The sequence below is a fragment of the Euprymna scolopes genome, chromosome 21, assembly GCF_053919585.1.
Source record: "Euprymna scolopes isolate OS-2025 chromosome 21, ASM5391958v1, whole genome shotgun sequence".
Lineage (NCBI taxonomy): Eukaryota > Metazoa > Mollusca > Cephalopoda > Sepiida > Sepiolidae > Euprymna > Euprymna scolopes.
This window is the reverse complement of record NC_136502.1, coordinates 63,563,013-63,579,196: the sequence shown is the minus strand read 5'-3', so window position 1 is coordinate 63,579,196 and position 16,184 is coordinate 63,563,013. Positions and strand designations below refer to the sequence as shown.

The window sequence follows — 16,184 nt, the reverse complement described above, 5'->3', positions numbered from 1 at the left end:
GGTATCCTCAAATTAAATCAGTTTTAAGTTAGGCCATAACTGATATCATGACCAAGTTTGGTGATGATTGGTTCAGCAATGTGGATGCTAGGCTGTACACAAATAGACATGTTAATAATTTAACCAAACACATAACGTCCTAATTAATAAGCTACCCACTGCAAAAGCAACTCATCTGAATGACATTTGACGAAATTAAGCTTCTCAAGTTTCGAGGGATTTGTTGGGTTATCTATTGTTCCACACTTCCTGTAAGTTAATCAATATTTAACATGCCAGGCATTACTGCCAATATGGCATGTAAAAGAAAAAATATTATCTGAATTTTCCTTAAGATTCTCTAATGTATCAAAAATTCGAATTTAATTTTAATAAATAAATTCATTTATTAAAATTAAAATTAGGGAAATTGGTTCCTTTTATGTGATAAAGGGTTCGAGATTATTTTTCCACCTAAACTCCAGTCTTGCCAAAAATCGGAACTTTTGGAGGTATCAGAATCGGAAAAATGTGCCCCTAATTTACGATTCCAAAACCGATTGTTTTTAATTTTTCATTATTCATACTAATGATAAATATTTATTGTTTTTAAATTATCGCTAAAACTAAAATGATAATAACATCAAAATGTAAATTTATTTTATTTGTAAAACAAAGTTTTTAAAAAAGTTGCATAAATTCTCTAGGTAACTTTTCAAAGAAAGCAGTTGATTTACATGTTCCAAAAAATGTTGAAAAATTAAACAAAACATTTTTGTCAAGAAAAATACTTTCAAACATCACTGATGATTAAATGATATTACGGAAAATTAGCAGCAGAAAATTACGTAATTTTGGAATTGTTGAAACATTAAGCAATTACGGAATAAAATGCACTGCAAACAGATTTTATGATCATCATATCAGGGGATATAATCTTAAATGGGAACAAACGCTACACCTCAAATACTATTTAAACGGCTTTCTATTCGATAGTTTAAATACTGCCAAATTTCAGTCTCGAACAATCACGGAGTAATTGATTTTTTCAAACTATTAACAAAATTTTATAATCACTGACCTATTTATAATTAAACCGAAATTTATTATGATGAATTCTGGTAATAGGATTTTAATTTTTTTACTTTTTTATCATTAATATAATAATTGTAAAAGATAATACAAGAAAAAAAAATAATTGTAAAAGATAATACAAGAAAAAAAAATAATTGTAAAAGATAATACAAGAAAAAAAATAATTGTAAAAGATAATAACATAAAAATCTTAGAACGCGTATTTAACTTAGCTCGATTTACTTGCTTTCAAACAAGAGTAAAAATTTTAAAATATGTACATTTCTGTGAGAGGCACTTGAATCCTATTTAAAACTATATTATCTTTAAGAATGGTCTTAAACTCTATCTTCAATTGACATTTATTTTGTAGATGCTTAATTTTCATACCTTGCCAAAATTAGTTCCCCGGTGTCTAATTTTCCTAAATTTAATTAAATTAAAATAAAAATATAAAAAATGATTTTTAATGTTTTTGATCCATTTAGGATTTTATCTGTTTTTGCTTTAATTAGCTGATAGGTTTTATCCAGTATCCTTTTGTCCGCTCCCCTAAGTGTATACATATATATATATATAGGTAAAAATGCAGTTTCATAAATAATTATAGTAGTAGTAGTAGTAGTATATTTAGGCTAGGTTACCCTTCCAAAATAAAACAAAATTCTATTTTTTAGGCGATTACTTAAAAATCTTCCAAAATAAAAAAATTCTATTTTTTAGGCGATTACTTAAAAATCTTGCCGGAAAGGTAAACAAACAAAATAATTATTTAAGAATTTGGGGTGGTGATCCACTTCAATATTAATCGGGCGTAAAATGATTTTTCATTTCAGAGACATTGTAGCATTTTAGAACACTAACCAAAACTTATTATTTTCCTCATGGAAATAAATTCTGTAAGCTTTTTTGGGAGGAGGGGCCTAAGCGATTACACATAGTTTTACAATCTTGCCAGTCAGACTATGTGTTAGTGAACATTTCTACGATGTTAGAGTAGCCTGGAAATGATGATTATTCATCATTTTAGGTTAAATTAATGTACGAAAGTTTAAATTTAAAAATAATTGTGTGTGCTTTTTCTGGCAAGATTTTCAAGGTGTCCATATGCAATCGCATAAAATAAAATGAAAGTCGAATAAAACAAAAAGAAAATATCATTTTTAACCAAGGGTATTGGTCTAAGATTCTCACAATATTAGTAAAAAGTATTTCTATTATAATTATCTGTATCTTGTTTTTTGTTTCGTTTTTTTTTTTTTTGCATTAAAACAAATCAATCTACCACACATATCTATGACATTGTCAGTAGCAAATATTGATGATTAGGGTAAACACATGAACATTGTTTGATAGAGAGAACGTATAGAATAGTTAAGAATATATTCACATCTGTTCTTAAAATAAGAATTGTTTTCTATAACTTATGTTATTTAGAAACTCGTGTTTAAAATAGAGAGGGGACGTTGTTAACTATTCTGTTCCTATACCGTTTTATTTTGCATAACAATCGTTAATTATTTTCAATTGTTTATGAAATATTCGAATAGCATTTTGCCAACTAATGACAAATGCAAATCGGCTTTGTTTTAAAAGAGAAATGTATCTTTAGCTGTTTCATTATTTTAAATCAATTAAAAGGAAAACATTCGAGAAAAATATTTAGATCCCCCTCCCACACACACTAAGTGCATTTTTTGTTTTGTGAAAATATATGCACACATGAAAAGGTTTTAGAGTAATTTGAAAAAGAAAAAAAGACAAAAACAAATCATAATTGAATATTTATAAATTAAAAGAATCAGAATTGGAATCAGGAATCGTATTGGATTGGGAATTTAAGACAATCGGTAATTGAATCGGAATCGGGAAAAGTTTGGAATCATCCAATCACTGGTACACACACACACACATATCTATATATATAAAAATGTAAAGTTGGTTCGTTCTAAACGAATAAAACCCTATTTCTACGTTACCAATTTATTTGAAATTTTCAGACAGCCCATCTTTAGAGTCGAGGAATGTTTATATGTTATTGTAATAAATTTACCTCGCGAATTATTAAAATATTAAATAAAATAAATATATTTTTTAACCGTTACTGCGAATCTGTTCTGTTGATAAAACTGAACTTCCGGTTCGATTCATTTCACAGCCACGAATTGACGAAAGATTTCATTTTCTGTTAACTCGATAAGTAAAAAAAAAAAAAAAAAAAAAAAAAAATTTATTCATGCAGAGAGTGATCCGTGCTGAAATAATAATGTTATTATTTAAAAAGCCATTCTTAACATGGGGAAGGGAGGGTGTTTTGTATCTATTCTGTACTTTAACCTTACAATTGAATAACAACATATCATAAAACTTTAATTAAACGTGGAAAACGATTTAAAAAAAATAGCGCGGATCACTCTCTACATTACCACACACACACACACAAAAAAAATAATAATCCCATATTTTAAAAATTTAAATTCATTTATGTACTTACCAATTTTTTAAATTTTATTTATGTTAAGGCTTTTCACTCATGAAACATTACGTTTTAATTGTTTAGTTTATTTTCACGGCATTGTTTACATAAAAAAGTTTGTTTTAACTTTTTCTAAACTGTTTCATTTTTACGACATGCCTCAACGTATTATAAACACCCTAACCCCCCCCCCATGTTAAAAACAAAACAAAAAAAAACGCCCTTCCATAAACCTCGAAAGCCGTTCTTAACATGGGGAAGTTAGGGTGTTTATAATATGCTGGGGCGAGTCGTAAAATTAACGACATTGCTATCTACTATTTATTGCAAAAATTACTTGAAATTTATCTATTTGACAAAAAAATTACATTTTGGTACTCCTTGGGCGTTGAGTTCCATGGCGACCAGTAGAAAAAAAATAATAGTCGCTCCCTTAGTCTCCCACCTCACCCTGCACGTAACATATTTTATTTACTGACGTTGCCGTAACTAAACGATTATTTTTCACATTTACAAACATTTATTTATTTACTTATTTTGAAAAAAGTTTTACTTTTTATGAATATTAAAAGAAAAATTGGTCCTCATGCAGAGAGTGATCCATGCTGAAATAATAACGTTATTATTTAAAAAGCCATTCTTAACATGGGGAGGGGAGGGTGTTTTGTACCTATTCTGTACTTTAACCTTGCAATTGATTAAAAAAAAAACACGATTTAAAAAATAGCGCGGATCACTCTCTGCATTAGCACCGAAAAATGTTACTAAACATTTATTAATAATTTCTCACTTTTACAAACATTTGATTTTAAATTTCTTTTTAAATGATGACTTTTATCGACTTTTTTTTTAAATATCCCCCCCCCCCAATGGTGTTTATTCCGAAATCCGTTGTTAACATGGAGAGGTTGAGGGTGTTTATTCTGAAAGCCGTTCTTAACATTTGTGGAGGCGGACCTAATGTAAAAAAAAAAAAAAATAAAAAATAAAAAAAAAAAAAAAAAAAACTAAATCATTTACTGATAACTTCTCACTTTTACAAATATTTTTTAATTTACATGCGCAGATGAACAAATTGTTGAATAGTGCGAAAACAAAACATTTAGATCCACCTCCACAATTTTCTTTTTTAAATGACGACTTTTATTGATAAATAAATTTACTTCTCCGCAACTTTTATTGATAAATAAATCTACTTCTCTGCCACGGGCACTGAACCCCTCCTTTTTTTTTTTTTAATAGTATTTTCGGGTGAGTATGCTGACAACAAATATCAGTTAAATTTTGCAAATAGCCCCGCCCCCTTCCAAAAGTGGTGTTTATTCCGGAAGCTGTTCTTAAGATGAGGAGGTTGGGGGGGTGATTATAAGGTGGACCTTATCTAAAAAAAACAAGTTGTTTATGCGCACATAAGCAACTATTTTTTTATTAACTTTTTTTAATTTTTAATTTAAAAATTAGTAAATTTCAATGAATAGAATAATAAATCATTTATCATTAATATGTGTTTTTGGTTTTGTGTTGAATGAAACTTTTTTTTTTTTCATTACAACAATAATGAACCCATTTAAATCTTCCGGCATGCGTTTAAGGGTTACGAAATTATCAATGAATCGTTTAGTTACTAAGCCAACGTCAGTAAATAAAAAAAATGTTACGTGCGCATGCATTAGCCTTGACTGGGGGGGTCTAAGGGAGCGACCATTAAATAATTATGCTGGTCGCCATGGAACTCAACGCCCAAGAAGTACCTAAAGTGGCACTTATGCACTTATGTTACCGTGCTATTTTTTAAAATAGTATTTTCCTGTTAAATTCAAATTTTACAATATGTTTTTCTTTTATTAATTTGTTAAGTGAAAGTACAGATAACCCGGTCGGTTTCTAATGCGAGGAAAATCTAGCCCCCCCTCCCCCCCAAAAAAAAGGGGTACTCTGGATAATAACAAAACATTAAAATTGCCTCAGTCTCGAAAGATTTCTTCTCTACTGAACGAGGAAAAAAACGGTGAAGTGTAGTTCACCTTCTGTTTCTCTCCCCCTCTCTCAATATATCTCTCTATCCATCTCTCCCTTTCCCTCTCTCAATCTATCTTTCTCTCTATATCACCCTCTCCATCTCTCTTTGAGCCCCTTTCTCTCTCTAATTCCCTCTATCTCTCTCCTTTCCCCTGTTTCATCACTCTCTGTTTCTAACTCTCCCCCTCTCTCTGTTTATCTATCAATCCCTTTATCTCTCTATCTCCTTTTCTTTCTCTATTTTCCTCTCACTTTCTCTTTTCTATCTATATATCTTCCTCTCTATCTGTCCATCTCTAATCCCTCATCCTATTTTAGTCTCCTAAATTAATTACAGTGAATAAGGCATTGTGAAAACATGGATAAATCCTATTTTAGTCACCTAATTTACTGACTGTGAGAATAGAAGTTATTTGGAAATTACTGCTACCTTGAACAGCACCAGAAGTAACTGGTAAAACATTTCTAATTAAATTGATTTTGGCAGCCATTTGGTAACAAAATGACATAGGCTTAGCCCTTGCTGCATGAGGAATACCTGCGAACTTGCTGCCAAGTAGAAGAATTATTTATTCTACTTTAAAACATTCAATTTTTCAAAAATCTCATGTTCAACATCTCCAAAACATCCAATATGGGGAAAACTATTGCAAAAATGCAAACTTATTGTTTAGGATGAATGCACAATGGTACGCAAAAAATCACTTGAGGCTCTTGGTCGATCCTTGCAAGATTTGTGTGGCAATGTCAGACCATTTGGGAATGCAGTAATATTGCTTGCAGGAGATTTCAGACAAATGTTACCTGTTATTCTTCAATCAACACCAGCAGATGAAATAAATGCTTGCCTCAAATAGTCTACTTTTTTGTTCCATGTGAAGACATTAAACTTAACTCAAAATATGCATGTACAGTTGCAGACTGTTCGATCCGCACAAAAACTTTTGCATCACTTGTGGGAAATTGGGTACGAAAAAGTGCCAGCTGATCAGAGTTAAGGGCAAAATTCTTTGACTTTTAACTTCTGTAATTTCTGTAATTTTATTTCATCAAAAGAATAGTTAGTTTAAAAGGTTTTTGCAGATATTCAAATTATAAGAATTCCATTTGACTGAGTGAATGAGCTATTCTTGCAGGTCAATACAAAGATGCCCATGAACTTAACGCTATTATTCAATGTAAAATTCCAAGTGAGGTAGTCAAATACAAATCCATCGACACTGTTGTGAAAGCAGATAAAGTGGTTAATTATCCAACAGTTATATTTGCCAGGGATGCCACTGCATGTATTGCAACTGAAATTTGGTGTACTAATTATCATGTTGTGAAATATAAACCAATCCAAGCTTTGCAATGGCACATAGCTTGCAGTAAAAAAAAAATTAACAAACAATATCATAGAAACAACAATCTTAACAGAACCTTTCACAGATGAATATATTTTCATTCCATGCATTCCTATAATTCCACCGGATACATCATTACACTTTAGCAAATTGCACTTTCCAATTTTATTGTCATTTGCAATAACCATCAACAAAGCACAGGGAACAATCTTTACAATTGTGGGCCTTACAGTTACACACTGACTGTTTTTTCCCATGGACAAATTATGTTACATATTCAAGAGTCACCAAACCGGAAAATCTCTATATCAGCTAAGAAAATGGAACAACAAAAACTGTGTACCCATGCAAAATGGAAATTTAAACCTATAAGAAACATGCTTTTTCTCATTTTGGAACTTTTTCCATTGCGCCGACTGTTTCGATATATCGCAATTTATTTAGATGTTATTCGTTTTTGTGATACGCTGTTTTGAATGAATTCAATTATTTACGAAAGTGCATTTTTACCTAAATGCGAGTTGGGAATAATTTTCCCTTTAACCAATTGGGTACCCCTACATGGGGAGCGGTATATATATTGTTTTTAAAATATAATTATCCACAGACACGTGTTTTGTCGTCTACGACTCATCAGAGTGGCTGAATCTAGCGAGATTCAAAATCAGGACCCCACGGTAATGAATCTGACCTCTTTATCCATTGGTCCATCTCGCCAACTGTTTCGATATATCGCGATTTATTTAGATGTTTTTGTTTTTGCTATATGTTTTTTTGAATGAATTCTATCGTGTTCTGTAGAGAAGTGTTGTTGTTTTTATTTTACAGCATTTGTTATTAATTCGTTAGGTGAAAGTATGCAATAGCTACAAAACGCTATCCTCTCCACACGTTTGTAATGGGTTTCAAAATAATCACATGATTATTTCATTGCACTTCAGTAAATGCGTAAGTCCAAAAAGAATGTAATGAATATCCAAAGAGGAAAAGTATGAATATATAAATAAAAAAATAAGTGAACATTATTCATCAAACCACAGCATATGTTTTGTGCAAACGTTGTCCTCTGCTTGTAGGCGATTAGAATGAGAAAAGAAAGTTTTATTCTCATAAATTAATTAATGGGTCCTTCTACAGTTTAAATTCCGTTTTTCCATGAGTTTCAATCAGCAACACCTCCCGATGGAAAACAGGAGCAAACAGATGGACAAAAATTGGAAGAAGTAAAAAAAAAAAAAAAAAAAAAAACAAAAAAACAAAAGGAAAGAGGATATTTTGTTACGACCTAACCTAGCATAGTATAAACACCCCCAACCTCTCCATGTTAAGAACGGCTTTCAGAATAAACACCCCCTTGGAAGCCATTTGTAACATGGGGAGGTTGGGGGGGGGTTTATTCTGAAAGTTATTCTTAACATGGGGAGGTTGGGGGTGTTTATACTATGCTGGGTTATGGCGTAAAAAATAAGTTTTTAAAGGGCGTTTAAACGTATTAGGAAAAAAAAGTAGATTATCATTTTTTTTTAGGGATTAAACGACGCTGGGTTACGTTGTAAAAAATACCTAAATTAAAAAAACATGGGTAATTGTGGCCCGGTGGACCACCACAAAACCTACCTTAAAAAGCTTGTTTTCTAGAGGTTTTCAGGTGAGCTGAAAACGAATACCGCATTTAAAGTTTTCTGCAAATAAGTAGTTTTTGAGATATTAAGCAATATCATCTATATATATAAAATATCATCTATATATATATAAAAGCCCAAATGTGTGTTAGTGCGTGTGTGTGTGCATTTTTCTGTATGTCCGCAAAAGGCTTTTTTTGCTGGGCTTCTCGGTCAGCTTACTACTTCTTAAAACTTTTTATATGCTGTCTAAATCATAATATCTACGACTTAAGAACAGGGGTCGTGGCTATCTCTAATTTGGCTGACTTTTACGTGCTATTTTCATCGTCGTTACGCTTTTCAGTATGAAAAAAGCGAATGATGGGGCAGGGAAAACAGAAAGTGGCTTCCAGCACAAAACTACGTCAAACATCACGCGACTTAACTTTCTCGCACCTGTCAATTTCACTTTATAAACATCAACTTAGGACGCTTATCACTTCCTCTTCCCTCGTAGCTGAGATGATTAAGTTTCAGTTTTTTTTCCATTTTGTTTCCACGTTCGCGCCTAGGCTGCAGAGTTCAAGTCTACCTTCCTACTAAAACATGTTTTTCTTTTACACCTCCAACATTTTTTTTTAAACAGGGTTGTTTTGATCTACCCCCTCCCCCAACACATACCCACACCTCCAAACACCCGGACAATACCGGGTAACCCCCACTAGTCTATATATATATAAAAGCAAAAATGTGTGTTAGCGTGTGTGTGTGTGTGCATTTTTGTGTATATTCGCCAAAGGCTTTTTTCACCAGGATTCTCGGTGGGGGGTACTATTTCTTATAACTTTTTATATGCCATCGAGATTATAATATGTAAACACTTATGAAACGACGTTGTAAAAGTCTTTTATTTCAGAGACTTTTATCTTACAAAATTTGCGCTGTGAATTCATTTTCTCTCTACTGCTCCTCCTGCTGGTGCTGCAGCTATGACATGAGATTTGACCTAGAAAACCACCTGGATTTATAAACACTTATTTTCGACTTCTCTAAAGTTACTGCCTTCGCAGTCTCGTGTTATGTCATCAGACTATGAACCTCAAGGCTATGAGTTCGATCCTCCTTTTTCTTAAAACATTTCTTTTTGTTCCTTATATAATATTTAAACAGGGTTATTACTTTTAGCTTCCATATACCCCTGCCAACACACACCTATTTTTCGCGTTCGCTGTTTTTTTTTTTTTGTTTTTGTTTTTCAGATTTTTTAAAGAAGTTTTAACTTCGTTCGTTTTATTTTATTTTTTTTTCCATCACGTTCGCATTTTCTTTTTTTAGTTTTTGTTTTAACATCGTTCGTGTGAATCACGTTCGCATTTTCTTTTTTCGGTTTTTGTTTTAACATCGTTCGTGTGCATCACGTTCGCATTTTCTTTTTTCGGTTTTTGTTTTAACATCGTTCGTGTGCATCACGTTCGCATTTTCTTTTTTCGGTTTTTGTTTTAACATCGTTCGTGTGCATCACGTTCGCATTTTCTTTTTTCGGTTTTTGTTTTAACATCGTTCGTGTGCATCACGTTCGCATTTTCTTTTTTCGGTTTTTGTTTTAACATCGTTCGTGTGCATCACGTTCGCATTTTCTTTTTTCGGTTTTTGTTTTAACATCGTTCGTGTGCATCACGTTCGCATTTTCTTTTTTCGGTTTTTGTTTTAACATCGTTCGTGTGCATCACGTTCGCATTTTCTTTTTTCGGTTTTTGTTTTAACATCGTTCGTGTGCATCACGTTCGCATTTTCTTTTTTCGGTTTTTGTTTTAACATCGTTCGTGTGCATCACGTTCGCATTTTCTTTTTTCGGTTTTTGTTTTAACATCGTTCGTGTGCATCACGTTCGCATGTTCTTTTTTCGGTTTTTGTTTTAACATCGTTCGTGTGCATCACGTTCGCATTTTCTTTTTTCGGTTTTTGTTTTAACATCGTTCGTGTGCATCACGTTCGCATTTTCTTTTTTCGGTTTTTGTTTTAACATCGTTCGTGTGCATCACGTTCGCATTTTCTTTTTTCGGTTTTTGTTTTAACATCGTTCGTGTGCATCACGTTCGCATTTTCTTTTTTCGGTTTTTGTTTTAACATCATTCGTGTGCATCACGTTCGCATTTTCTTTTTTCGGTTTTTTTTTAACATCGTTCGTGTGCATTACGTTCGCATTTTCTTTTTTCAGTTTTTGTTTTAATATCGTTCGTTTGCATCACGTTCGCATTTTCTTTTTTCGGTTTTTGATCACGTTCGCATTTTCTTTTTTCGTTTGTTTTTTTAACATCGTTCGTGTGCATTACGTTCGCATTTTCTTTTTTCAGTTTTTGTTTTAACATCGTTCGTGTGCACTGCATCACGTTCGCATTTTCTTTTTTTAGTTTTTGTTTTAATATCGTTCGTTTGCATCACGTTCGCATTTTCTTTTTTTAGTTTTTGTTTTAATATCGTTCGTTTGCATCACGTTCGTTCGTTTTTTGATTATATTTAACCAGTGGTATTACTTCGCTTATTCTTTTGTTTTGATTTACCCACCCCCCAATACAGGCACCTCTAAACCCCCAGGCAACGCCGGGTGCACCCGCTATAAAAAGCAAAAATGCGTGTTTGTGTGTGTGTGAGTGTGTGTGTGTGTGTGTTTGTATATCTGCCAAAAACTTTTAACAGATACGATCAAAATTGACAAATTTGGTATCATATGAAAGCTCCAATCTTCAGACGAAAAATATCCAAATTTTGGTCCCAACGGTCAACTCTAACTTAATCATCTGGCCTTTTTCTGCAGGGGTTGGGCAAAAAAGTGACCTTTTTTTTTTTTTTACATGGAGGTCACCGCTTATCAAGGCCCAGAGGCCACTCAGGGATAAGGGTTATTGCATGTACAATCCATGAGATAGTATTGTAGTAATCATTAGTATTGGAGATTTGATAGAGTGTCTTACTTAAAAGGGCGGTTTGTCAGGAATTTGTTTATGTTGGACTTAAAATCCAAGTTGTAGTCAGGTAGGAAACAAGCAAACGAAAGAGTTCTACAGTCATGCACTTCTGAGAAAGAAGCTTTGCTCATGGAATCTACGTTTGGATTTAGGCATAGATAAAGAGTGCTGAAAATTATTGACAGTAGTTTCAGCCAGACGAGCGTTTCTCATGAAAGATTGGAGCTCAGACGAGCACTTGCCATGGAAATAACGATAAAACAAAGACAGGCTCGCAGCATCTCTTCTGTGGGAGAGAGGCTGCAGGGAAGAGAAAAGGGCATCCCCCACTAAGCGGCGAAGTCTATTTTGTACTCTGTTAAGGCAGGATAGACTGATCCTGCCCAGATGTGGCAGCAGTACTCCATCCTTGGACGTACTTGGCTTTTATACAGATAGAGAATTGCATCAGTAGTGAGATATCTTCTGGAGCGGTAGAAGGATCCCACCATTTTCCCAGCGTCCTTGGCAACAGATTTGATGTACGTGTTCCATTTCAGATCAGGAGTAAAGGTCAAACCCAAAAGCTTGTCAAAACATGGAGCCTCCCCAAGACGAGAACCATCCATTTCAATTGATGCCAGATGGGGATCAGAGCGTTGATGATGTAAAGATAGAAGCTTGGTTTTGGATGCATTAAAAGTAACAAGCCACCTCTTCCTCCACTGTACCATGCGCTCAAGATCAGAAGAGAGAGAATTAGAGAGAACTTTGTCATTTACGACCTTTGATGTGTTGCCATAGATAGTCGTGTCATCAGCATGGATGTCAACAAATGATTTAAGTATGTGTTTTCGGAGATCACTGATATAGATCAGGAAGAGAGTTGGGCCCAGGATGGACCCCTGAGGGATTCCAGCATTAATACTGTGGGCCTCTGATTTCTGCCCATCAACCACTACTCTTATGAGCCTATCAGAGAGAAATGATTTAATGATTGAGAAAACATTTCCAGTAATACCGTAGCTGGAAATCTTGTGAAGTAGGCCCTTATGCCATACCTTATCGAAGGCCTTCGATATGTCAAGAGCAATTGCCCTGGAAAGGAAGCCTTTGTCAAGAGATTCACTAATCCTATGAGATATAACCGTTAGCATATCTGCTGTAGATCTTGTGGAGTGGAAACCATACTGCATGTCACTAAGAAGGTTGTTTCTGCTGCGGTGGTTGACTACTTCTTTATTTAATATGGATTCCAACAACTTACTCATGACACACAGGAGACTTATAGGTCTGTACTGAGAGGGAGATGACTTTTCACCTGAGTTCTTAAATACAGGGCATACTGATGAGGTTTTCCAGGGTGTTGGAAAGCACTTCTTAAGGCAATGCTTAAACAGTTTTGTAAGTATGGGGGCAAGTTCTGGTTGGAGCTTTTTCAGCACTATAAATGGAATGTTGTCAAGGCCAGTTGCTTTATTAGAATCAAGGTTCTTGATTAGCTTGGCGACCTCACGCACAAATATTTTTATGTTGCATAGCGTGTTGTCTGTTATAGGAGGAAATACAGGGAGTTGATGGCCTTCGTCATATAGGGTACAATTAGCTACAAAGTTCTTGGCAAATAGTTTGGCCTTGTCTGATGCTGACGAGATGACCTCAGGTCCATTGATGATGGTTGGGATAGAACGCACGCTTCTGTTCAGGATCCTGTTTGCTATTTGCCAAAACTGGTGGGAACCAAGCCGCTGATCAGCTACTTTGGATTTAACGGACTGAGCATATAGCTCTCTTGCATTTTTTATTACTCTTTTATAGTGGTTGCTGGCAGTCCTGAAAGCAGCTTTAGTCTCAGTATATCTATTTAGTTGGTAGCTATGGAAAAAGTTATTTCTGTGCGCAATGGCAGCAGCACATTCAGGGGAGAACCATGACTGGCTGTTAGGTTTTTGTTGGAATGTTTTGGATGGTGTGAATCGGTCTATGCCTACAATTAACCATTCGGTCAGGTCTGATACTATAGAGGACACATCCTTTTTAAACATGGAATGCAGACGTAGATTGAATATGAATGTACGGAAGCTATCCCAGTCAGCCATAGAGTATCAATATACAGTACGGTGGAGAGGTATGTCTGAAGACTTATTACATTTCATTTTTATCTTAACTGCTACAATGGAGTGGTCAGAGGATTCTAGAGGAGATAGAACGAAACATGAACATAGCTCAGGGGAAGTTGTGAGGAAAAGGTCTAGAAGGCTTGCATACTGACCAGTAGTATCAGGCACATGGGTGGGTTCGTGAACAATCTGAGTGAGGTCATAGGCAGTGGCAAAATCATGACAAAACCTCCCGTCGTCATTGGTCTTATTTGAGTGGGTTAGCCATTCCACATTATGGACATTGAAGTTACTGCAAATGTGAATGTTAGCTGAAGGATGAGCAGAGAGGATGTGGTCAATTTTCGCAGATATGCTCTTAAAGATAGTAACCCCACTGTTGTGGGGGCGATAGAGGGCAAATATAAATGCAATGGTGTAAGCTAGTGCAACCAGGAAGCACATATAAGGTAAATTAGGGCCTTCTCTGGAGATACTCCTACCACACGGGACATATTCTATGCCCATGGCGATCCTGTTGTTCAGATTTAGATGTTAAGTTAGAGTATCCTTTAATTATGAATTCGTCTAGGGAGGTGGTTGGCCTTATGCCAGTTTCACTTAGAAAGAATATGTCCGGTTTTGTCTCCTGTAATTGTGTTTCAACCCCTGGAAGGTTGGAACATAGACCCCTGATGTTGGAGAAGGAGACCTGGTAGTAGGGGGTCTACATTGGAGGATGGGGTTCGGGTTTATTCGTGTTTTGTTTTTGGAGATTTGTCATGTTGAAGTTTTGGGATTTGTGGAACATGTCGATAGACTTGGTTGTAGCACATAAGATAAAGCCGTAACAATTACCCACTAGTATGGCATCGAGAACCCCTACCAGAAACTACTGTATGGTCCAGAATCCATTCACCAAATGGCAATACAGCAGCCCCGGTACTTTGCACCTGCTGATAGACAGCCTCCTTAGTGGTTAATCCAAGGATCGGGTCCCTGACTATCAGGTGGATAACGTCAGCTCAGATGAAACATTTACCTCCAGCACCCTTACTAGTTACATGACCACAAGGATAGACATAGAAACAGAAATGGTCCATCTCATGCTCCTGTTCACAAAGTACTACTGACCTGGAAAGCAGCTTTTTCTTCACCCTTTGTCAGAAAAATCACTCATTGGGAATGAGGACTGAAGGACAAAAAAGGAGAAGCGAGAGTTACTGGAGCTGCCGATAACACATCCACATGTATTATCTACTCTCCATTTAAAAAAAAAAAGGTGAGAGGACTTATTAATATCTACTTAGTATAAGTCCGTTGCCCCATTCCCAGTTTAGAACAAGACTTGAAGATAGTCTCCCCTCCCATATTTATGCATGGATACTTTTTGCCTTTATCTACCTCGAGCTAGAATGTTTCCCCATTCCAGCTCCAACCCATAATAAATATGCTATAATGGAACTTTTATCAAAGTGGAAAGTCTGGTTAAATTTTAACTCATTTAAAAAACTAGTTAAGAAGTAATACATTTAGGGTTACGTATTAAGTTTAGACTAGCTAGAAGTAATGCATACTTTAGAGATAAAAAAAAGCCACATGTTTTTAGTTCAGATAATATGCAGGTATTTTAACGTTAAATGCTACATAAGTCTTATAATCTATATATATAAAAGTGAAAATGTGTGTATGTATGTACGCATGTATGTATGTTTGTATGTATGTTTATGTTTTCGCTAAAAACTTTCGATGGACTCAACGAAAATTCACAAACTCGGTATCATATCGAAGCTCCATCCTTTGCTCGAAAAATTGGCCAAAAACGTTCATTTTTTTTCACCCCGAAATCGACAATTTTCGACGGGTGGGAGGGGTCAACGAAATCGGTCCTCTTGTGACGACGACCGGTTCTACGCATGTGTCAGATGACGTCATGACCTGATTTACTTTAAATAGTTGAAAAACTGACTAAATTTCATTTACGTTGTGTTAGCTCAGTTGGTTAGTGCGTTGGTTCGTTATCTAAACGTTTTGGGTTCAAATCGTGGTGTGAGATGTCTTTATTTTTCTTTTTTTTTTTCGATTTTTTAAATTTAAATATTGAACCAGTGTTATTTAAGCCATTTTTCACGTAACGTTCGTTTTTCTGTTTTTCTTTACTTCGCTTATTCTTAGGTTTTCATTAACACCCCCACCCCCGACCGACCACACACACCCGGGTACCCACCGATTTTTTAAATTTTAATATCGAAACGTGTTTTTTTTGTTTTTGTTTTTAGTTTTAACATTCGTTTCGTTCGTTTGCCTTACGTTAGTTTTTTTTTTCAATGTTTTGATTACCCCCCCCCCCCACCGCCCGGGTACCGCCCGGGTACCCCCCGCTTAAGTTTTAACGTTCGTTTTTCTGTTTTCTTTTTTTACTTCACTTATTCTTAGGTTTTCATTAACAACCACACACACCTACAAACACTCGGGCAACGCCGGGTACCCCCCCCCGCCTGAAACAGGCTTATTTAAGCCATTTTTCACGTGTTTTTCTTTTTTTTGGTTTTTATTTTTCAGAAGTTTCAACGTTCGTTTTTCTGTTCTCTTTTTTGTTTTTGTTTTTTTTTATTTTTACATTTAACATCGTTCGTTTGCCT

The 16,184-nt window shown here is 34.9% G+C and overlaps 1 protein-coding gene across 1 annotated transcript in view; it reads right to left on the bottom strand.

Moving 5' to 3' along the window:
• Positions 1 to 16,184, bottom strand: part of LOC145242417 (uncharacterized) — a 450,806-nt gene that overhangs the window by 121,596 nt on the left and 313,026 nt on the right. The window lies entirely within an intron of this gene.